The sequence below is a fragment of the Anomaloglossus baeobatrachus genome, chromosome 2 (assembly GCF_048569485.1).
Source record: "Anomaloglossus baeobatrachus isolate aAnoBae1 chromosome 2, aAnoBae1.hap1, whole genome shotgun sequence".
In the NCBI taxonomy this organism is placed as follows: Eukaryota; Metazoa; Chordata; class Amphibia; order Anura; family Aromobatidae; genus Anomaloglossus; species Anomaloglossus baeobatrachus.
The window spans coordinates 567,596,942-567,619,152 of NC_134354.1; the positions used below are offsets into that span (position 1 = coordinate 567,596,942).

General features: G+C 45.5%; 1 protein-coding gene across 4 annotated transcripts in view; it reads right to left on the bottom strand.

The window, feature by feature from the left end:
- Positions 1 to 22,211, bottom strand: part of MBNL2 (muscleblind like splicing regulator 2) — a 251,239-nt gene that overhangs the window by 224,512 nt on the left and 4,516 nt on the right. For 2 of the 4 annotated variants that reach the window (XM_075336736.1, XM_075336738.1), the window contains exon 1: positions 17,176 to 17,285. The exons of the other annotated variants lie outside the window; for them this stretch is intronic. The gene's annotated coding sequence lies outside the window, so the exon portion shown is untranslated. Of the gene's footprint in view, positions 1 to 17,175; positions 17,286 to 22,211 lie in introns of those variants that run through there. 4 annotated transcript variants of the gene reach the window in all.

The following is a 22,211-nucleotide window of genomic DNA, read 5'->3' on the forward strand; positions in this document are numbered from 1 at the left end:
AATGCCAACTGCCAGTTTAAAGGTAAATGGAATTTGCGGTAAATGTACACGCCTTTCATTTTTATACTTATTATGGAGCCTTTCCTTCAGAGGATGCGATCTAATATTAACAACATGGGCCCCAGTATTCACAATCTCCCCACACGATTGTGGCTTACGTAGATGATCTTTTTTTCATCACCAAACCTGATGGCAGAATTCCATTTCCACAATGTCCTATCCAACTTCAAAATCAATTTCTCTAAGTCAGAAATCCTAAATGTTAATATCCCTTCGTATAACTTAGTGCCCTTAAAAAATGCTTTAATTTTAAGTGGGTTAACTCAGCTTTAAAATATTTAAAATACTTAGGGATTTTATTACCAAGCGACATAAACTTGACTTACTCGCTTAACTTCCATAACTAGTACAATAAGTGAGAACTCCTCAAGATGGACAAAGAACGCTTTTACATTTGGTAGAAGCTCAATTTTTTTAAACGAACATTTTACTCCGAATTCTGTATGTTATACAGGTTCTCCTTATTAGGGTCCCCTCGTCCTTCTTCAGGTGTATAGTACTGGTTCAAACCAAGCTTATATAGTCTACCAAAGCTCCCTGTATCAGAAGAGCCCCATTGCACAGTCCTAAATCCTCAGGGGGTATAGCTTTGCCCAACTTCAGATCTTATTATATTGCCTCCCATCTTTCTAGGGTATTGGACTGGTGTAGGAATGGTGCTGGAAAAATGTGGATCTTGATTGAGCAAAGTTTTACAAATATCCGTTTTATATCGACTCCCTGGTTAGGACCATCACTGGTCAAAGCACTTAAAATGCATCCTACAATTGCAGCTACCCTTGCATGATGTTCCTTTTCTGTAGTGTGCCCATATTATACCGCAATACTCTTCTATGCTTCCCATTTTTGGTAATTCACTTTTCCCCCTGAGCCTTGACGACAGTCCAATCCTGGCTGAACAGGGGTTACTTCAGAATTTGTCATTTTGGAACAGGACACCTCTGGACTTCAAAGGACCATCTCCTTAGTATTTCTTCTCAAGCCTCTCTGGGCTGTTGGATAATAGGTAGCTGTTGCATTTTTTCCAATCACTCCCTCACCGACCCTTCTATAATGACAAAACGATTTTTGAGACAATTTGTTCAAGTGCAGGACCTCTAAGGAACACTTTGTCCTTCTCATACGCCTTAATGATTGACCCTCCAGACCTTTGTGTCTCCCAGTTTCAAATAAAATGGGAGGGAAACATAAGTCTCTCCTTATGGAAAAATCAATGAAAGCAAATGTTATCTTTATCACATACAGCATCAATCTGTTCTTGTTTTCATGAGGTCAATTATAGATTGCTATGATGGTATAGAGTCCCAACTCACTTACACTCTATTTTCCCTGAAGCTAATCCCATGTGTTGGAGATGTGGCGATAAGGAAGGCGATCTACTTCACATTTTTTGGTCATGCTAGTGAATCACTCCTTTTTGGGACAAAGTACAATTAGTGATCTGGAGGATCACAGATTTTGTGCTTGACCTGACTTCAAGCTCTTGTCCTTCTCCATCACTGCGACATCCTGCTAAAAATATACAGGAATTCTATACTGAGGCACTCAACTGCGACGTCTGGTGCATGCATCCCCCTGCTCTGGAAAAAAAGACTGACTGCTCCAACGATCTCCCACTGGTTCTCTAAAATAAATGATGTGATGGTGATCGAGGAACTGGCTTCTACAGTTAATAATTCTTACAACCGCTTTTAGAAAACCTGGTTTTACTGGCTCGAATGTAGAGTTTCTGCCAAATATCGGGCCTATATCGAAGAACACTAAGCGTAGGACCCTTATTCTGATTAACACACCTTCACTTCCCTTCCCGCCATTCTTCCCTGAAGTCTTCTCTACTGTCTTCTCTTTCTCTCTTCATTTATCTTTTTTCTGGGCTTTGATCATACATTTGGTTGACAGTGTAAAGAAACTTTACATTATGTTGGTTCACTGAATAATTGTTGCTAACAATTTAGTATGACTAAGGATCTCGATATTAAGATGATTTATCACATTCCTTAGGACAATCTATATGGATATTGTTTGTGTCATTTGATGTTGTTTATGACTGTGGCACAATTTGTGTCTTAGGCCTTTATTGTTTCTTATGCAATTTAATAAAAAAAGAAAAAATAAACTGCTTTATTTAAATATGACAAACTAAAAATAGACAAAAACAACGGTGTCAAAAATGTGATAAAATAGCATATAAAAAAAATTTACTTAATGCTATGTTTACACGGTGCATCTTTGCTGCGTTTTTGAGGTCACAAAGATGCACCTAAACGCATATATTTCCTTGTCCCAGCAAAGTCTAAAGGGTACTTTACATGCTGCGACATCGCTACCGATATATCGTCGGGGTCACGTCGTTAGTGACGCACATCCGGCGCCGGTAGCGACATCGCAGCATGTGACACAAATGAGCGATGATCAACAAGACAAAAACGTGAAAAATCGTTGCTCGTTGACACGTCGTTCATTTCCTTAATATCGCTGCTGCCACCGGTACGATGTTGTTCGTCGTTCCTGTGGCATCACACATCGCTATGTGTGACACCGCAGGAACGATAAACATCTCCTTACCTGCGTCCACCGGCAATGCGGAAGGAAGGAGGTGGGAGGGATGTTACGTCCCGCTCATCTCCGCCCCTCCGCGTCTATTGGCCGGCCGCTTAGTGACGTCGCTATGACGCCGAACACCCTTCCCCCTTGAAGGACGGATTCTTTGGCAGTCACAGCGACGCCGCTGACAAGGTAAGTGCGTGTGACGCTGCCGTAGCGATGATGTTCGCTACAGCAGCGATCACCACACATCGCACGGGCGAAGGGGGCGGGTGCTATCGCGCTCGACATTGTTAGCAATCGCTAGCGATTTCGCAGTGTGTAAAGCACCCTTAAGAGATTTCTATTTTGCTGCCCACACAGAGCATCTTTTTTTGGCTGTGCTTTTGCAGATGTACCCAAGATGCAGCATGTCAATTCTTTTTCCATTTTTTCAGTATTTTTGAGCCCTTCCAGTCATTAGATTTGACTTTAAAAACGCATTGGGCAAAATGCGGTAAAAACACGGCAAAAATGCGGCAAAAACGCATGCGCATATTCATGCGATTTTGCCCCGGGTCCATTTTTTGTGTATTTTTTTTCGGGCCAAAAACGTTGCATCTTTGTACTTACAAAAGATGCACTGTGTGAACATAGCCTAATAGGTACAGTACTATTGCCACATCAACAGCTCACCAAATCATGGGGACGCAGCCTTAAGCAGGCTTTACACGCTGCGACATCGCTAGCAATGTCGCGAGCGATAGCACCCGCCCACGTCGGTGGTGCGTCACGGGGTGATCGCTGCCGTAGCGAACAATATCGCTACGGCAGCGTCATACGCAATTACCCCTTCACCGACGTCGCTGTGGCCGCCGAACAATCTCTCCTTTAACCCTTTAGTGACGGAGCTAATTTTCACCTTAATGACCAGACCAAATTTTGCAATTCTGACCAGTGTCACTTTATGAGGATATAACTCTGGAACGCTTCAACGGATCCCGGTGATTCTGAGATTGTTTTTTTGTCACATATTGGACTTCATGTTAGTACCAAATTTAGGACAATATTTTTTGCGCTTATTTATGAAAAAATTTAGCAATTTTCAACTTTTGAATTTTTATACCGTTAAACCAGAGATTTCTGTGACACAAAATAGTTAATAAATAACATTTCCCACTTGTCTACTTTACATCAGCACAATTTTGGAAACAAAATTTTTTTTTGTTAGGAAGTTAGAAGGGTTCAAAGTTTATCAGCGATTTCTCATTTTTACATCAAAATTTACAAAACCATTTTTTTAGGGACCACATCACATTTGAAGTGACTTCAATAGGCCTAGATGACAGAAAATACCCAAAAGTGACACCATTATAAAAACTGCACCCCCCAAAGTACTCAAAACCACATTCAAGAAGTTTATTAACCCTTCAGGTGCTTCACATGAACAAAAGCAATGTAGAATGAAAAAAAGCAAAAATTAAATTTTACCTAAAAATGTTGCTCTAACCCAAATGTATTCACTTTTAGAAGAAATAACACAACAAAATGGACCCCAAAACGTGTTCCCCACTTTCTTTTGAGCGCGCTGATACCCCACATGTGGTCAGAAACCTCTGTTTGGACAAATGGGAGGGCTCGGAACAGAAGGAGCAATATTTGAATTTTGGAAAGCAAATTTGGCTGAAATAGATTGCGGGCACCATGTTGCAATTACAGGTCCGCTAAGGTACCTAAACAGAAGAAACCCCTCACAAGTGACACCATTTTGGAAACTAGACCCCTCAAGGCTTCTATCTAGGGGTATTCTGAGCATTTTAGATCCACAGGTACTTCACAGATTTTGTTAACGTTACGTTGTCATATTGAAAATTTTAATAATTTTCTCAAAAATGTTGCTTTAGCATCAATTTTCTCACATTTTCAAGAGGTAATTCCAAAAATTTGACCTCAAGGTTTGTTAACCACTTTTTTATGAGCGCGGTGATACCTCACATGTGGTCTGAAACCTTTGTTTGGACAAATGGAAGGGCTTGGAACGAAAGGAGCAATATTTGAATTTTGGAAAGGAAATTTGGCTGAAAAAGATTGCGGGCACCATGTCACATTTGGAGGACCCCTAAGGTACCTAAACAGCAGAAACCCCGCACAAGTGACCCCATTTTGGAAACTAGGCCCCTCAAGGAATTTATCTAGATGTTTGGTGAGTACCCTGAACCCCCAGGTGCTTCACAGAAGTGTATAACGTTGAGCCATGAAAAAAAATAAATAAAATTTTACCACAAAATTGTTATTTCAACCAGGTAGCTTTATTTTTTTACAACAGTAAAAGTAAAAAATTCAGCATAACATTTATTGTGCAATTTCTCCTGAGTTTGGCGATACCTTATATGTGGTAAAAATCAACTGTTTGGGCGCACAGCAGGGCTCGGAAGGGAAGGAGCGCCATTTGACTGCAAAATTGGCTGGAATCAATAGCGGACGCCAGGTTGCATTTGGAGAGCCCCTGAGGTGCCTAAACAGTGGTGGTTCCCCACAAGTGACCCCATTCTGGAAACAAGACACCTCAAGGCTTTTATCTAGGTGTATAGTGAGCAATTTGAATCCACGAGTACTTCACAGAATTTGATAAGCTTAGGTTGCCATATTGAAAATTTTCATTTTTTTCACAAAAATGTTGCTTCAGCATCAAATTTCTTACTTTGTCAAGAGACAACAACAAACCGTGGACCCAACAGGTTGTTATCCAATGTCTTATGAGCACAGGGATACCCCACATGTGGCCAAAAACCTCTGTTTGGATAAATGGGAGGGCTTGGAATGGAAGGAGCACCATTTGAATTCTGGAAAAGTTGAAATAAATTGCGGGCACCATGTCACATTTGCAGGGCCCCTTTGTCTACCTATACAGCAGAAACCCCCCACAAGTGACCCCATTTTGGAAACTGGATTTTATTCAGGAGTATAGTAAGCATTTTGAATCCACAAGTACTTCACAAAAATGTTGCTGTAGCAACAAATGTCTCACTTTTAGGCTATGTGGCCATGATCCAGCGACAAGGCGTCTAGTACACAGTGTCAGCCTTCCTGCAGAGATGTGAGTGTTGTCCACGGGAGAACGCAGCTGCCCATGCCCACGATTTGGGTTCAGGCTGCTGTGGAGCTCTATGCTACCTGCAGAGAACACTCTTGTCTCCGCAGCATAAATTGACATGCTGAGGCTCGGAAAGCTGCACCACAGGTCGGTTTATGCTGCGGAGAAAAGAAGCCCAGTGGGCATGAGATTTCTAAAAATCCTTCCACTGTGCTTCTACTGCATAATCCAGCGTTATGGACACAGGGAAAACACTGCACCCAAAACGCTGCAAACCCTGATTGTGGACGCACAGCCTAAAATGCTACAATGGATGAATGGATAGATGTCAATCATATATAACGTCCAACCCCCTGCATATTCTAAGCTGGCGCCCTTTAGTGCCTTTCATGTGGCACTAAAGGGTGCCTAGCCTTGTATTTAGCCCCCCAAAAAATTAATAATTAAAATAAACGACGTGGGGTCCCCCCTATTTTTGATAGCCAGCTAGGGTAAAGCAGACAGCTGTAGCCTGCAAACCACAGCTGACAGCTTCACCTTGTCTGGTGATCAATTTGGAGGGCTCCCCAGGCGATTTTTTTTTAAAAAAAAAAACGTGGGGTCCCCCCCAAATTAGATCACCAGCCAAGGTGAAGCAGACAGCTGGGGTCTGGTATTCTCAGGGTGGGAAGAGCCATGGTTATTGGACTCTTCCCAGCCTAAAAATAGCAGGCCGCAGCCGCCCCAGAAGTGGCGCATCCATTAGATGCGCCAATCCTGGCGCTTTGCCCCAGCTCATCCCGCGCCCTGGTGCGGTGGCAGACGGGATAATATACGGGGTTGATACCAGCTGTAATGTCACCTGGCATCAAGCCCTGGGGTTAGTGATGTCACGGCATCTAAACGGATACCCGACATTACTAACCCAGTCAGTAATAGAAAAAAATAAACACAAAAAAAAAATTTATTTGAAAAAACACTCCCCGAAACATTCCTCTTTCCCCAATTTATTAAAAATAAAGAAATTCCGGTCGCTGGAATCCATTTTGGAGGTCCCACGCCGACTCTGGATCTTCTAGAATATGGGGGGCACGTTCAGGGAACGTATCCCCCATTTTCTGGAAGAGCAAGCTCTCCATGAGCAGTGTGGGTGCAGTAATCTGAGAATACTGCACTCACACTGCCCCGGTCCAACTTAGGGCAGAGTGACCTGCAGTAACCTCATTCCAGAATATGAGGGGCACGCTCACAGAACGTACCCCCCATTTTCTGGAACAGCAGTCTCTCCATGTGAGGAGTGTGGCTGCAGATTACTGCACTCACTCTCCCCCGGTCCACAGTGGAGAAGCCTGTGCAGCAGCGACGTCAGCGTCCCTGCTTACAGGGATCCAGCTGACAGCCGCTGTCTGCGCATGCGCCGCCAGCTTTGAAGAAGGAGGCGGCGTGATCGCGGGACGGATCACCAGACAGGTAACGTAAGACCGGGGGCTGGTGGAGGGGGGGGTGACGGGGGGTGACCTAGCGGGACCTGGGGACACCTTTCTGCCGCATGTGACGTGTCACATGCGGCAGAAAGAGCAGGATGAATGCGACCGCGCGCTGTGCGCTGCATGCCGACATCCTGCATGCTGGGGAGGGGGGGGGGAGGGGGAGCGCTCTGGAGAACCGGAGGGGGCTCCGGTGACCAGAGGGCTCCGGTGGACCGGAGGAGGGGTCAGGGGGAGGACATTTCCCTTCGATCTGAAATGTTTGATCATTTCAGATCGGAGGGAAATGAATGCAGAGCCGGCGCCGGCGGCAGTTTTCTGTGCGCTTCGGCGCCATTTTGACTGCTCCGGAGGGGGGGGTGGGGGGGTGACTCTCCGGTACCGGGGGCTTTGGAGGCACTAGGGGTTTAGATTTCTTTCTCATCTGACATGTTTGATCATGTCAGATGAAAAAGAAATTAGTTTTACCGGCCATTTCTTTTTTTTTTATGTGACCGTCGGTATATGGTGTATACCGCCGATCACATGATCGGGGTCCAAAAAAAACACCCCGATTCATAATCTGGGGGTCTCAGTTACCCTCGGTAGCTGAAACCCCCGAGATTTTCGGTCACTGGGGGGCGCCACAGGGTTTTTTCGGGCCGCCGCTTTAAAGCGGCGGAACAGAATAAGTACCCGTCGTTATGAGGTTAAGGGGGCTGTTCGTTCGGCGTCATAGCGTCGTCACTAATCGGCCGCCCAATAGAAGCGGAGGGGCAGAGATGAGCGGCCGGAACATCCCGCCCACCTGCTTCCTTCCGCATTGCGGGAGGCCGCAGGTAAGGTGTTGTTCCTCGTTCCTGGGGTGTCACACGTAGCGATGTGTGCTGCCGCAGGAACGACAAACAACCTGCGTCCTGCAACAGCAACGATATTTGAGATTAGAACAACGTGTCAACGATCAACGATAAGGTGAGTATTTTTGATCGTTAACGGTCGTTCCTGTGTTTCACACGCAACGACATAACGAGGCCGGATGTGCGTCACGAATTCCGTGACCCCCAACAACATCTCGTTAGCGATGTTGTTGCGTGTAAAGCCCGCTTTAGAGTTTCATCAGTTGTTATCATATAGAAATAGAAATAACAAAAATGTACAAACTTCTACCCTTTAAGCCTCATTCACACATATGTGGAAAAAATGGTGGAAAAAAGCCCAGGAGCTGTGATTATCCTGCAAAAAAAAACAGATTGCATGTAAGTCGCAACAAGTTGCAATTACATGTGAGGTCTATGGTGAGTAATGTGGGCGTCAAACGAGATGAGCTATCGCGCGATGCATCGACAGGGTCACGGTTTTCGTGACGCACATCCGGCATCGCTTGCGACGTCGTTTCGTGTGACACCTCCGAGCGACGCAAAATCGCTCACAAATCGTGAGTCGTGTACTCGTCGCTTTTTTAAAAAAAATTGTTTATTTTTAATGGCGCCGGTTGTTCATCATACCCGGGGCAGCACACATCGCTCCATGTGACACCCCGGGAACGATGAACACAGCTTACCTGCGTCCCGCGGCTCCCGCCGGCAATGCGGAAGGAAGAAGGTGAGCGGGATGTTTACGTCCCACTCATCTCCGCCCCTCCACTTCTATTGGCCGGCCGCTGTGTGACGTCGCTGTGACGCCGAACGTCCCTTCCCCTTCAGGAAAAGGATGTTCGCCGCCCACAGCGAGGTCGCTCAGCAGATAAGTAAGTGTGACGGGGGTTTAACGACTTTGTGCAACATGGGCAACTAATTGCCCGTGACACACAAACGACGGGGGCGGGTACGATCGCTCGTGCAATCGCACGATAGATTGTACTGTGTGACGCCCGCATACGTCACGCAGAACTTGAGTCCAGCACCACAAAATCAATCAGAAAATCCAACATATTTGGAAACATTTGAAACTTTGTGTTGCAGTCGCAGTAAAGCGGGCTTTACACGCTACGATATTGCTAGCAATTGCTAGCGATTTCGTACGCAAAAGCACCCGCCCCCGTCGTGCATGCGGTTTCGTGTGATCGCTGCCGCAGCGAACATTATCGCTACAGCAGCGTCACACACACTTACCTGGTCGGCGTCGTCGCTGTGACTGCCGAACAATCCCTCCCTCAAGGGTGAGGGACGTTCGGCATCACAGCGACGTCACCGCTACGTCACTAAGCGGCCGACCAATCAAAGCGGAGGGGCGGAGATGAGTGGGACGTAACATCCCGCCCACGTCCTTCCTTCCGCATTGCGGCCGGCGGCAGGTAAGGAGACGTTCCTCGCTCCTGTGGTGTCACACACAGCGATGTGTGCTGCTGCAGGAGCGACAAACAACATCGATAATCAACCATTACCGATTTTTGGTTTTGGGACGACCTCTCCATGGTGAACGATTTTCACAATTTTTGAGGTCGCTGGTAAGTCTCACACGCTGCGATATCGTTAATGACGCCGGATGTGCGTCACTAACAACGTGACCCCGACGATAAAACATTAACGATATCGTAGCGTGTAAAGCCCCCTTTAGTCACAGTGCGACACCCTAGGAAATCATTACATGGAATATCAGTGTCACGTGACATATGTCGCCATGTAGCTGTAGCTTTAATGCTGACAATTTTTACAGTGGATTTCACTGCTTGTTCTGACTCCCCTATACACACAAACACATTAGTGATATCTTCATGTTTTCAATGCTGATAATGGAGCAGGCAGCACTGGGGGCTGCATATCTCTCTGGGAAACAAAAAGATTTGGGTAATTTCAGACTGCATAGTGTTTAGATCCTCATTCATGTACTGACTGTAAAAGCACCTTTCCATTGCACATGCATTATTCATAGAAGATTACTAGGGTTTTACACCTATGCTACGTGATGGTCCACCTAATGCATAGCAATGATCTCGCCCACACGTCATTCTTAGCCAACATCCTTCTGAATGAAACGCTGCCTGGATGATTGGAGATGATGAATAACTTGCTCTGACAAATCTGGAAATGATGAACGAGAGTCCAACCTGAAGTCATGGGTGACAATCTGATAGTTATACAAATAGCCTCCTCAAGACAGATGAGAAGAGCATCTCTAGAGCCATCTATTGGAGGTAGCAATCCTAGGAGTCAATATTCAACCTTCAAAGAGCACCAATCACCAGGATTTTCGTATATAACCTAAAGCCAGTGCTATACTGGCACTATCATGGTGATTCTATACATACCTTTAGTTGTTAGCTAGGATGTATAGATTTTGAAACACAAGCAAGTAAAGTTTGTAAAATGAGCAGCTTTTTGAGTGGCAGCAGCTGCCGATCAGCTGATAGCTGGGGTGGGTATTCATAGTGATTCCCACCCCCCTCTGCCTGTCCGTCCTCCCCTTTTATTTATGCTAATTTTATTATAGAATCTTTTTACTATTTGACTAGAAGGATCTGTGCTGATCTCATACTCATGTGACCAGAAGGGGCAGGCCCTCACCCAACAGAAAAATAATGTTGCTTCCTGGTATCAGCTATGTTGACTGAGGCCCCACCCCTTCTGGTCTCATGGGTATGATATCAGCACAGGTTCTTCTAGTCACTTAGTAAAACAGACTGTCAGTCATTTCATGTCTCACACTGGTAAAGTTGTCTTTAATTTAAGATAAGTCCTAGAAGTAGATTCTCTGGGACGTTTGTCCGGTCCATAAATCTTAACAGCTCATTTACATATTAAGTAAAATGGAATAAAATGTAATGGCAGATATCAAAGGAGTATCATTTTATTCAACTTCCCATGACCTACATGTCCACATTGGTAGCTTAGGAGGGTTGATCCTACTGTCAGATTCCCTTTAAAGAGCGTTGTCCCATGATTTATGATAAAAAGTAAAACCAGAATCTTCTCACAAAAGAAAAGACCTTAAGGCAGAGAGCTTTTTGGAGCTTCTTGCCTTTAGTCAACACAAAGTTAAGAGACAAAAGTCCTGATTACCCCAAAAAATGTTGTAAAACACACATTTTTGCGCACCACTCAGCTATGCAAACTTTTTGCTCTGTTTGCTGACTTTCATAGCAATTTTAGGCAGCCCCACTAAAATGTACGGAGCAGGGGAGGAGACATTTTGGGGGGGGTGGCTATGCCAAACCGCTAAATTTGTCAAAAGTAGTGACGTTTCTTATGCTAGTAATGTTACTCCCATCTCTAATGGAAGAGGCACATGCCACTGATAATATATGCCGAATTCATTAAGTGGAGTGTGCCTCTTAACAAATTTGGTGCATGTTTTTGTTGCACACTCCTCTTTGTGGCTGGTGTACCACCCTCCACACAATGATCAAAGGCCAAAATGTATACCCTATGTCAACAGCTGATTTCAGTGATGGCGGAGGCAGCAGGCAGGTGAAAATGCTCAGTTCTGGAGCTGTTCTGTCTTCTGATAGCGGCTGCGGCCGGGTATTGCACACCTGCATCCTGCTTTGAATAGAAGGTGGATGAGCAGTAAACGGCTGTAGCTGCTATCAGTTGACAGGGCAGGCTCCAGACATTGATGACGTATCCTAAGGATAGGCTATCAATGTAAAAGTAATGGACAATCCCTTTAAATTTGGTACATAAAGGGTTTTCACTATAAATAACATTTATCACCTAACCACTGAATTAAGTTTGAATGGAGCAGTGGTCACATTTGTACCTTACTGCTCCATTCACGTCTATAGGACTGAGAATGGTAGACAAGTTCAACGTCTGGCTTTCTCTGTCAATCCCATAAACACTGAATAGTGTAGTAATGTACATGCATGCTCCATTAAACACGGGGCTGAAGAACTTTGTTTTCACGGTACTAGAGCCGTTCTCGAGAGGCATAGGTTAGGGGATAACTTGCCGATTGCTTGAGGACCGTCCACTGGATAGGGTATAACTTGTGATTTTTGGGAATTTTTTTTAACAAAGTATCAAGTCAACGATTTGGCTACTACTAAAGTCTCTGCTCTCTTTCTGATATGTTCGTCTTGTTGTTTTCGGTGCAATGATGACCTCCTTTACTTGCATTGACCCCATGGAATGCCTATCAAGAGTTTCCCAAGAACAGCTACTAAATGCAGTACTCGAAATAATAAGACTCATGAAAACGGATGACGGGGCAATCGCTCGAAATCAAGGCAATACAGACCTATTGGGAAATAAAAAGCTATTCTCTATCTCTTAAGGCCGCTTTACACGCAACGATGTCGCTAACGAGATATCGCTGGGGTCACAGAATTCGTGACGCACATTCAACCTCGTTAGCAATGTCGTTGTGTGTGACACCTACTAGCGACCGCTAACAACCCGAAAAACGGCAAAAATCGTTGATTGTTGACACGTCGTTCCTTTCCCAAATATCGTTGCTCATTTTGGATGCAGGTTGTTCGTCGTTCCCGAGGCAGCACACATCGCTATGTGTGACACCCCGGGAACAACGAACAACAGCGTTCCCGCGTCCTCCAGCAACAAGGTTGGAGTGACGTTCATGTGGCTGCTCTCCGCCCCTCCGCTTCTATTGGTGGCCCGCTGTGTGGCATCGCTGTGAAGCGAACCTCCCCCTTAAAAAAGAGTTTGTTTGCCGGCCACAGCGACGTCGTTAGGAAGGTATGTGCGTGTGACGCGTACTAGCGATATTGTTCACCACGGGCAGCGATTTGCCCGTGACGCACGCACGACGGGGGCAGGTGTGATTGCTAGCGACATCGCTAGTGATGTCACAGCGTGTAAAGCGGCCTTTAATGGTACATTACCAAACTTTCTTAAACATCAACGTAAAATCTTTCCTTTTCCGCTGCTTTACTAATCACCAAAGAGATTTGCATGGAGCATTTGCACTTGGCATTCAATGCGCTTTCTTTGCATGCACATTGCCGAGAGTCTAATGTATGTAGGGACTAACCGACTCTCCCGACTGATGATGGCCGACAGTCTAATGTATGTAGGGACTAACCGACTCTCCCGACTGATGATGGCCGACAGTCTAATGTATGTAGGGACTGAGCGACTCTCCCCTGACTGATGATGCCCGACAGTCTAATGTATGTAGGGACTGACCGACTCTCCCCTGATGATGGCCGACAGTCTAATGTATGTAGGGACTGACCGACTCTCCCCTGACTGATGATGGCCGACAGTCTAATGTATGTAGGGACTGACCGACTCTCCCCTTACTGATGATGGCCGACAGTCTAATGTATGTAGGGACTGACCGACTCTCCCCTGATTGATGATGGCCGACAGTCTAATGTATGTAGGGACTGACCGACTCTCCCGACTGATGATGGCCGACAGTCTAATGTATGTAGGGACTGACCGACTCTCCCCTGACTGATGATGGCCGACAGTCTAATGTATGTAGGGACTGACCGACTCTCCCCTGACTGATGATGGCCGACAGTCTAATGTATGTAGGGACTGACCGACTCTCCCCTGACTGATGATGGCCGACAGTCTAATGTATGTAGGGACTGACCGACTCTCCCCTGACTGATGATGGCCGACAGTCTAATGTATGTAGGGACTGACCGACTCTCCCCTTACTGATGATGGCCGACAGTCTAATGTATGTAGGGACTGACCGACTCTCCCCTGACTGATGATGGCCGACAGTCTAATGTATGTAGAGAATGACCAACTCTCCCCTTACTGAGGATATCGGGAGAGATGAGATTCTGGCACGTGCATTTTCGGACTTCCAATTCTTTTGCTGTGGAGTCCGGCAGCGGCTCCTTATGGAACACAGAAGCGCTCCGCAGAACAAGCGCTCTTCTATACGGAAGAGCCAGTAGAGACAGATTGGTTGAACCATTGCCGTCAGCAGTCGACAGCTATCTATGGTGTGCGGGGCATGAGAGGGCAGGGGCATAGTCAGTTTTAATCAACTACAATTGGGGTTAAATGATTGCACAATTCTTGACATTTACCAACACTTTTTTTCGTTCATGGACAGTCAAAGATGCAACAAATTTACTTAGGGGCGTATACAGTACTTCTTAATAAATATTTGCACTTTCCTCCAACATACGCTGGTATATAGACTACTATGATTGTGCAAATGTGACTGTTTAATGGACTATATCACAATTTTGACAATATGTTCTTCTTTTTGCCTTATACATGATGACCTTTCCAATTCTCAAGGAGATGATTAATATAACATTAGTATCAATAATAGAATATAATCTCATGAATCAGGAATCACTAATATTCCTCTGCAACCACAACATGGTATGTGTCTCAGCCCCAGGGATGCTGGCCGCAGCCACATATCATGTCTAGGCCAAAGGGTTAAAAATACATTGCTGGAATATTCATGTTCTCAGGCACATGTAGTGACACGCAGCTCAGCTCCGACTATCATTTTATGGAGAAAGATCAAATATGGAAGAGAATGAGTCATTGATGTCACAGCGAGGTAGAAGGTGGAAATGTAACAGTCTGGTCACTTTACAGCCGAGTCATAAAAGCAATGGAGGATTACAATGCTTACTTGTGTGACATTACTGGCTGCCAACATCTGCCTGGCAGCGGGGGAGGAATCACATTATAAGATTACATATTGGGCGAGCATAGGAGTATGGCCACATGGGACTGTTATGGGTGGTTTTTTTGTAGTATTTGAAAAAAGTAAATAAAAAAAGCTAAAAACAACTACGGTATATCTTTCTGCTGTGTGTGATCCAGAGTTGGAGTGTGTCCCTAGACTTGTGTATGAGGCCGATTTCACATGTCCAACATTCATGGTCCAAGTACGAAACCTCCTGTCGAGACTGGCCATGGGTCTCCTGCCCCGAACACAACCTTGTGTCTGCCTCTGAGGCTGCAGGGTCCGGAGACCTGGGGTCGGTGCAGACATCATAGTTTGGACCCTTATTGGATGTATGGAACCTGCCTTACGGCCCCGTTACACGCTATGATTTATCTGACGATCTCGTTAGCGATGTGACACGCCCAGATCGTAGTTACAATGTGCCGATATTGCTCATAGGTCATTTTGTAGCGGTCACACGTACACATCTCACAAACGACGCAACATCGTTCAGCAATATATATTTTGACCAAGGCGGTCGTGTGGATGTTGTTCGTCGTTGGCAGGGTGTCAAACGTAGCAATATGTCTGCTGTGTTCCAAACGACGAACAATATTTTGAAACTGAACGACGTGTCAACGATCAACGATTTTCAACCTATTTGCGATCGTTCAGAGTCGCACGTAGGTGTCACATGCAACGACGTCGCTAACGATGACGGAAGTGCGTCACGGAAACCGTGACCCCCGACAACATATTGTCAGATAAATCGTAGCGTGTAACGGGGCCTTTAATCAGAGGATTTTTCCAAGGTTTCACTCACACATTTGAAATTAGCATAAAATCTGCAAATATTCCACATCCCTAGTATGTAGATGGCGAAAATATAATACATTTACACCCAATCAAAAATTCCATGCATATTTCTTCACCAGGAAAAAAATTCTGCGAAAATAAAAAAAAAATAGTTGGATGAACCACACACAGATTCCCGCATTAAAGGGTGATATAGTTATCCAATTCCATAACACAAAACTGTACGGGCCCCCGAAAATCCGAGATCAGGGTCCGATTTCTGATGACGACCCTGGACTTATTACAATATGGAAATAACCCAACACTGGTGGGCACATACAATATTCCTGGAGACCCCGGCACAGCACATACAATATTCCTGGAGACCCCGGCACAGCACATACAATATTCCTGGAGACCCCGGCACAGCACATACAATATTGCTGGAGACCCCGGCACAGCACATACAATATTCCTGGAGACCCCGGCACAGCACATACAATATTCCTGGAGACCCCGGCACAGCACATACAATATTCCTGGAGACCCCGGCACAGCACATACAATATTGCTGGAGACCCCGGCACAGCACATACAATATTCAGGAGACCCCGACACAGGGAACATACAATATTCCTGGAGACCCCGGCACAGCACATACAATATTCCTGGAGACCCCGGCACAGCACATACAATATTCCTGGAGACCCCAGCACAGGGCACATACAATATTCCTGGAGACCCCGGCACAGCACATACAATATTCCTGGAGACCCCGGCACAGGGCACATACAATATTCCTGGAGACCCCGGCACAGGCCACATACAATATTCCTGGAGACCCCGGCACAGCACATACAATATTCCTGGAGACCCCGACACAGGGCACATACAATATTCCTGGAGACCCCGGCACAGGCCACATACAATATTCCTGGAGACCCCGGCACAGCACATACAATATTCCTGGAGACCCCGGCACAGCACATACAATATTCCTGGAGACCCCGGCACAGCACATACAATATTCCTGGAGACCCCGGCACAGCACATACAATATTCCTGGAGACCCCGGCACAGGCCACATACAATATTCCTGGAGACCCCGGCACAGGCCACATACAATATTCCTGGAGACCCCGGCACAGCACATACAATATTCCTGGAGACCCCGGCACAGGCCACATACAATATTCCTGGAGACCCCGGCACAGGCCACATACAATATTCCTGGAGACCCCGACACAGGGCACATACAATATTCCTGGAGACCCCGGCACAGCATATACTGTACGACATCTTATACACAGGTCACAGCCCCTGATGTCATACACGTACATGACGAGCCCACAATATGGCAGCCCCTATACTGTATAATACTGATAGATGTGCACAGTCTGCACGGGGCTGGGCAGTGCAGAAATCCCATATGAAGCAGTAACAGCTCCTGTCCTGGCCTCTGCATACAAGACCCCATTATTTTACACCCCTGTGACAGGAAGCCCCCTCCCCCAGCACCCTGCCTGAGGAAGCAGTGACAGCCAGCAAGTCAGCAGCCGGCAGAGGACTGGGACAGAGTCCTGGGACAGGGAGAGGCTGACACATGGAAATCCCTGCTCCACACACAAGGCCCAGCGCCGCCCCATCTCCTCACACCGAGGGCACCCGAGGCCCGCGCCCCACAAGCCCGGCTCTTACCTGCTAGGAGATGTCAGCAGGGTGACAGCTATGGAGGGACAGGGAGAAGCCGAGGAGCGCAGCCTATGGATGTGCCGAGAGTGAGGAAGAAGGCGGCTCTGGAGCGGGGCTGGGTGTCACTGAGCTCTGGGGGAGGAGAGGGAGGGACAGGGAAACTTGTCAACTTTCCTCCTCACTCCTGTCTGCTGGGCATACTGCACACTGACAACTGCACACTGACAACGCCACACTGACAACTGCACACTGACAACTGCACACTGACAACACCACACTGCCTGACAACTGCACACTGACAACTGAACACTGACAATGCCACATTGACAACTGCACACTGACAACGCCACACTGACAACTGCACACTGACAACTGCACACTGACAACTGCACACTGACAACTGAACACTGACAATGCCACATTGACAACTGCACACTGACAACGCCACACTGACAACTGCACACTGACAACTGCACACTGACAACACCACACTGACAACTGCACACTGACAACTGCACACTGACAACTGCACACTGACAACTGCACTCTGACAACTGCACACTGACAACTGCACACTGACAACTGAACACTGACAACTGCACACTGACAACTGAACACTGACAACTGCACACTGACAACTGCACACTGACAACTGAACACTGACAACTGTACACTGACAACTGCACACTGACAACTGCACACTGACAATGCCACATTGACAACTGCACACTGACAACGCCACACTGACAACTGCACACTGACAACTGCACACTGACAACTGCACACTGACAACTGCACACTGACAACTGCACACTGACAACTGCACACTGACAACTGCACACTGACAACTGAACACTGACAATGCCACATTGACAACTGCACACTGACAACGCCACACTGACAACTGCACACTGACAACACCACACTGACAACTGCACACTGACAACTGCACACTGACAACTGCACACTGACAACTGCACACTGACAACTGCACACTGACAACTGCACTCTGACAACTGCACACTGACAACTGCACACTGACAACTGAACACTGACAACTGCACACTGACAACTGCACACTGACAACTGCACACTGACAACTGTACACTGACAACTGCACACTGACAACTGCACACTGACAACTGCACACTGACAACTGCACACTGACAAAGCTACACTGAGAACGCCACACTGACAACTGCACACTGACAACTGCACACTGACAAAGCTACACTGAGAACGCCACACTGACAACTGCACACTGACAACTGCACACTGACAAAGCTACACTGAGAACGCCACACTGACAACCGCCGCACACTGACAACCGCACACTGACAACCGCACACTGACAACGCCACACTGACAACGCCACACTGACAACGCCACACTGACAACGCCACACTGACAACGCCACACTGACAACCGCACACTGACAACCGCACACTGACAACCCCACACTGACAACCCCACACTGACAACCGCACACTGACAACCCCACACTGACAACCCCACACTGACAACCCCACACTGACAACCCCACACTGACAACCGCACACTGACAACCGCACACTGACAACGCCACACTGACAACGTCACACTGACACCACACCAAGGGCTCCACACACTGTGACAAGTCCACATAGTGAAATCCACACAATGACATCTCCACATTGTGACAATCCTACAAATCAACGCTGACATCTCCACCCCAATATCTGCACACTGTGACAAGTGATTACGGAAAAGGGGGGGCTGTGCAGCTCTCTTGGGGGCCTCCAGAGTCTACAGCAGGGGCTACACTGATAATAGAATTTAAACTATTTAAAAAAAAAGTCAAACACACACATATTCGGTATCACTGCGTTCTTAAAAGTCAGATCTATCTAAATATAAATGAAAATGATCTGGTCAGTGAACAGAACAACAGGAAAAAGAAGAATTCTGTATTTTCGGTCGCCTCAACCTTGCAGTAAAATGCAGTGAGCCAATCAAAACATCCCATCTGCCCCCAAATCATATCAGTGTAAAACGACAGCTCTGGACACAAATAATAAACAGCCCCAGACCCCAAATCATGAAAACATTGCGGGTCTTGGAAAATGGCGACAAAAGCAAATTTACTTTTTTTTTACAAATTTCAGAATGTTCTTTCACCACTTAATAAAACAACCATGTTTGGTATCTGTGTACTCATCTTGCCAGCTCAGTTTTACCATACAGGTAACACGGCAAATAAAAAACAAAAATCCCATCGTCGTATTGCACTTTTTTTGCAATGTCACCGCCCTGGGAATTTCTTGCCCATTTTATAGTGCACGGTGTGGTAGAATGAATTGTTTCATACCATACCCACAGAATCATAAGCCCTCATACAGCTATATGGCTTAAAAAATGAAGAAAAAAAAAAGTTATGGCTCTTGAAAGAAGGGGAGGAAAAAACAAAATGAATAAACAGAAAATCTCCTTGGGTGAAAGGGTTAAAATCCTGGTACTCGCCATATAAAACCAGCATGAGTGCTCCCCGCAGGCTTCATTCTTTGTTCACAAAAAGAAAAAAAAAACTATAAAAAGGTAATTAGGGTTAGGGTACCTTCTAAATTGCTAAATCTGTAGACAGTTATGAGGCAGGCAGAACTTACAAGGCATTAAGTTCAACATTTCTACTGGTGACCACCCTAGTGACCCCATAACATCACGAGACAGGAAGTGTTGTCATAGGGATTTGGATCAAAAGGATGGTGCTTAATAATTCAATTTAACTTTTTTTTTCTGGAAAAATAGTCTTTAGTATGAAGTATATTGGAGATCTTTGTTAAAAATTGCATTTAAAGGAGTAGATCCTATGAAAACGTTCTTCTTACAGACTCCAGTTTATAAAACCTATGTTAATAAACACTTTTAGGTAATTCTTAACTAATATAAGGAGCCCGGTGTTCAGAATCCCCAGGTCTCAGTCAGGGTATAGTGCTTACAGAAAGCGTGTCTCCCTGGAGGACCCATCCTGTACGACACAGCCTGCCCCATGATGGGAATGGACGTGTGCGTGTCTGTGTGTGTGGTGGAGCCTAGGATGTAAATACTCTTGGGGGTATATATATATATATATATATATATATATATGTGTGTGTGAAGACGTATATGTGTATGTATGTGCTCGGTATACATGTGTGTGTATACATATGTGTACTCAGTGTAACAATGTGTTTGCTATGTGTGTATGTGCTCATGTATACACGTGTGTGTGGGTGCTCTATGTGTGTGTATGTACTCGTATACATGTATGTGCTATATGTGTATACATGTGTATACACCCCCTGACAGAAGTTCTGTCGCTTATCCATGTTATGTAAATAAAAGCTTATAACCTGACTTTAAATTCATCCATTGGTTTTATAAATTACTCTTTTGAAAGCTGAAACCCTCCCAAATTTGGTTATTTGGTTCTGATAATAAAGTTGCTGCAAAACTGAAAAATTGATCATTTAATGAACACAGAAAGATCAGATTTTGGCAAGACAAAAGTTTTGTCGCCCACAGAAATTAATGTGAAATTCAAACAAATAATTAACTTCTAATACAAAGATATGTTGCATAACATTGGTGAATGAAGTTGTGGTGCTATCAGAGCCATATTTAATATTTTGTGTGACTTCCATGAGCTTGAAGGACTGCATCCTTGCCGTTCAACAATGAGTCATACAATTTATTGATGAAGTCATCAGGAATAGCAAAGAATGCAGTCTTACATGCCTCCCAGACTTCCTTTAGATTCCCTTGGTTTTGTCTTCCAAGCTTCCTCTTTCATCCTATCCCAAACATGCTCAATGATGTTCATGTCTGGTGACTGGGCTGGCCAGTCCTTGAGCACCTTGATCTTCTTTGCCAGGAGGAACTTTGTTGTAGAGATGGATGTATGAGATGGAGCACCATCCTGCTGCAGAATTTGACCCATTTTATGATCGGGAATGTAAGAGGTAGCTAATACTTCTTGATATTTTAGGTTATTGATATTGCCTTCCACCTTGCAAATGTTTCGCACACCCCCATACTGAATGCAACCACAGACTATGATCTTTCCACCACCAAACTTAACTGTTTTCTGGGTGTATTTTCGATCCATACGGGCTCCAGTAGGTCTCCTGCAGTATTTTTCGGCGGCTGTAAGTGTAATTCAACTGAAGATACATCAGAGAAATCTACATTCTGCCACTTTTCCAGCATCCGTTTAGCAGGTTGTGGGACTTGGCAAATGCCACATGTTTTTTTAATTGCCTTTTGTTTAGTGCTGGCTTCAGGGCACTAATTCGACCATGGAGGCCATTTCGAGACAGAATCCTACAAACTGTTCTAGTTGACACAGGGACTTGAGGTGACCAGGCCTGTTGGAGCTCTGCTGCAGTGGAAGAGGGGCTGGCTTTGGATTTTCTAACCAACAAACGTTCCTCTTGAGCAGTTGTCTTGCGGGGTCTGCCGGACCTGGGCTTGTCAAAAACATCTCCAGTCTCTTCAAATCTTTTTTTAATTCTTTGTACTTGTCACTGAGACAAATTAAAGGTGCCAGCCACCTCTCGAGTTGATCTGGTCTTTAGCCTCTTGATAATCAAGGCTTTGGTCGCAGGGTGGATTTTTGGCATGTTGTCAGAGGTAAAGTTGCAGTTCAACTGAAGGTCTGGGGGGCTGGGTTTCTTTTTATACACACCCACTAATTAACCGATCATTTAGTGAGCACAGGTGAGGATGTAAACTAGGATTGGGTGCATTATATGACAAGGCGACAAAACTTTTGTCTTGCCAAAATCTGTCCTTTCTGTGTTCATTAAATGATATATTTCAGCTTTGCAGCAACTTTATTTTCATAACCTAAACCAAATTTGGGAGGATTTCAGCTTTCAAAAGAGTAATTTATGAAACCAATGGATGAATTTAAAGTCAGGTTATAAGCTTTTATTTACATAACATAGATAAGCGACAGAACTGGGAGGGAGTGTATGTATGTGCTCTGTGTACATGTGTGTGCTCGGTGTATACATGTGTGTGCT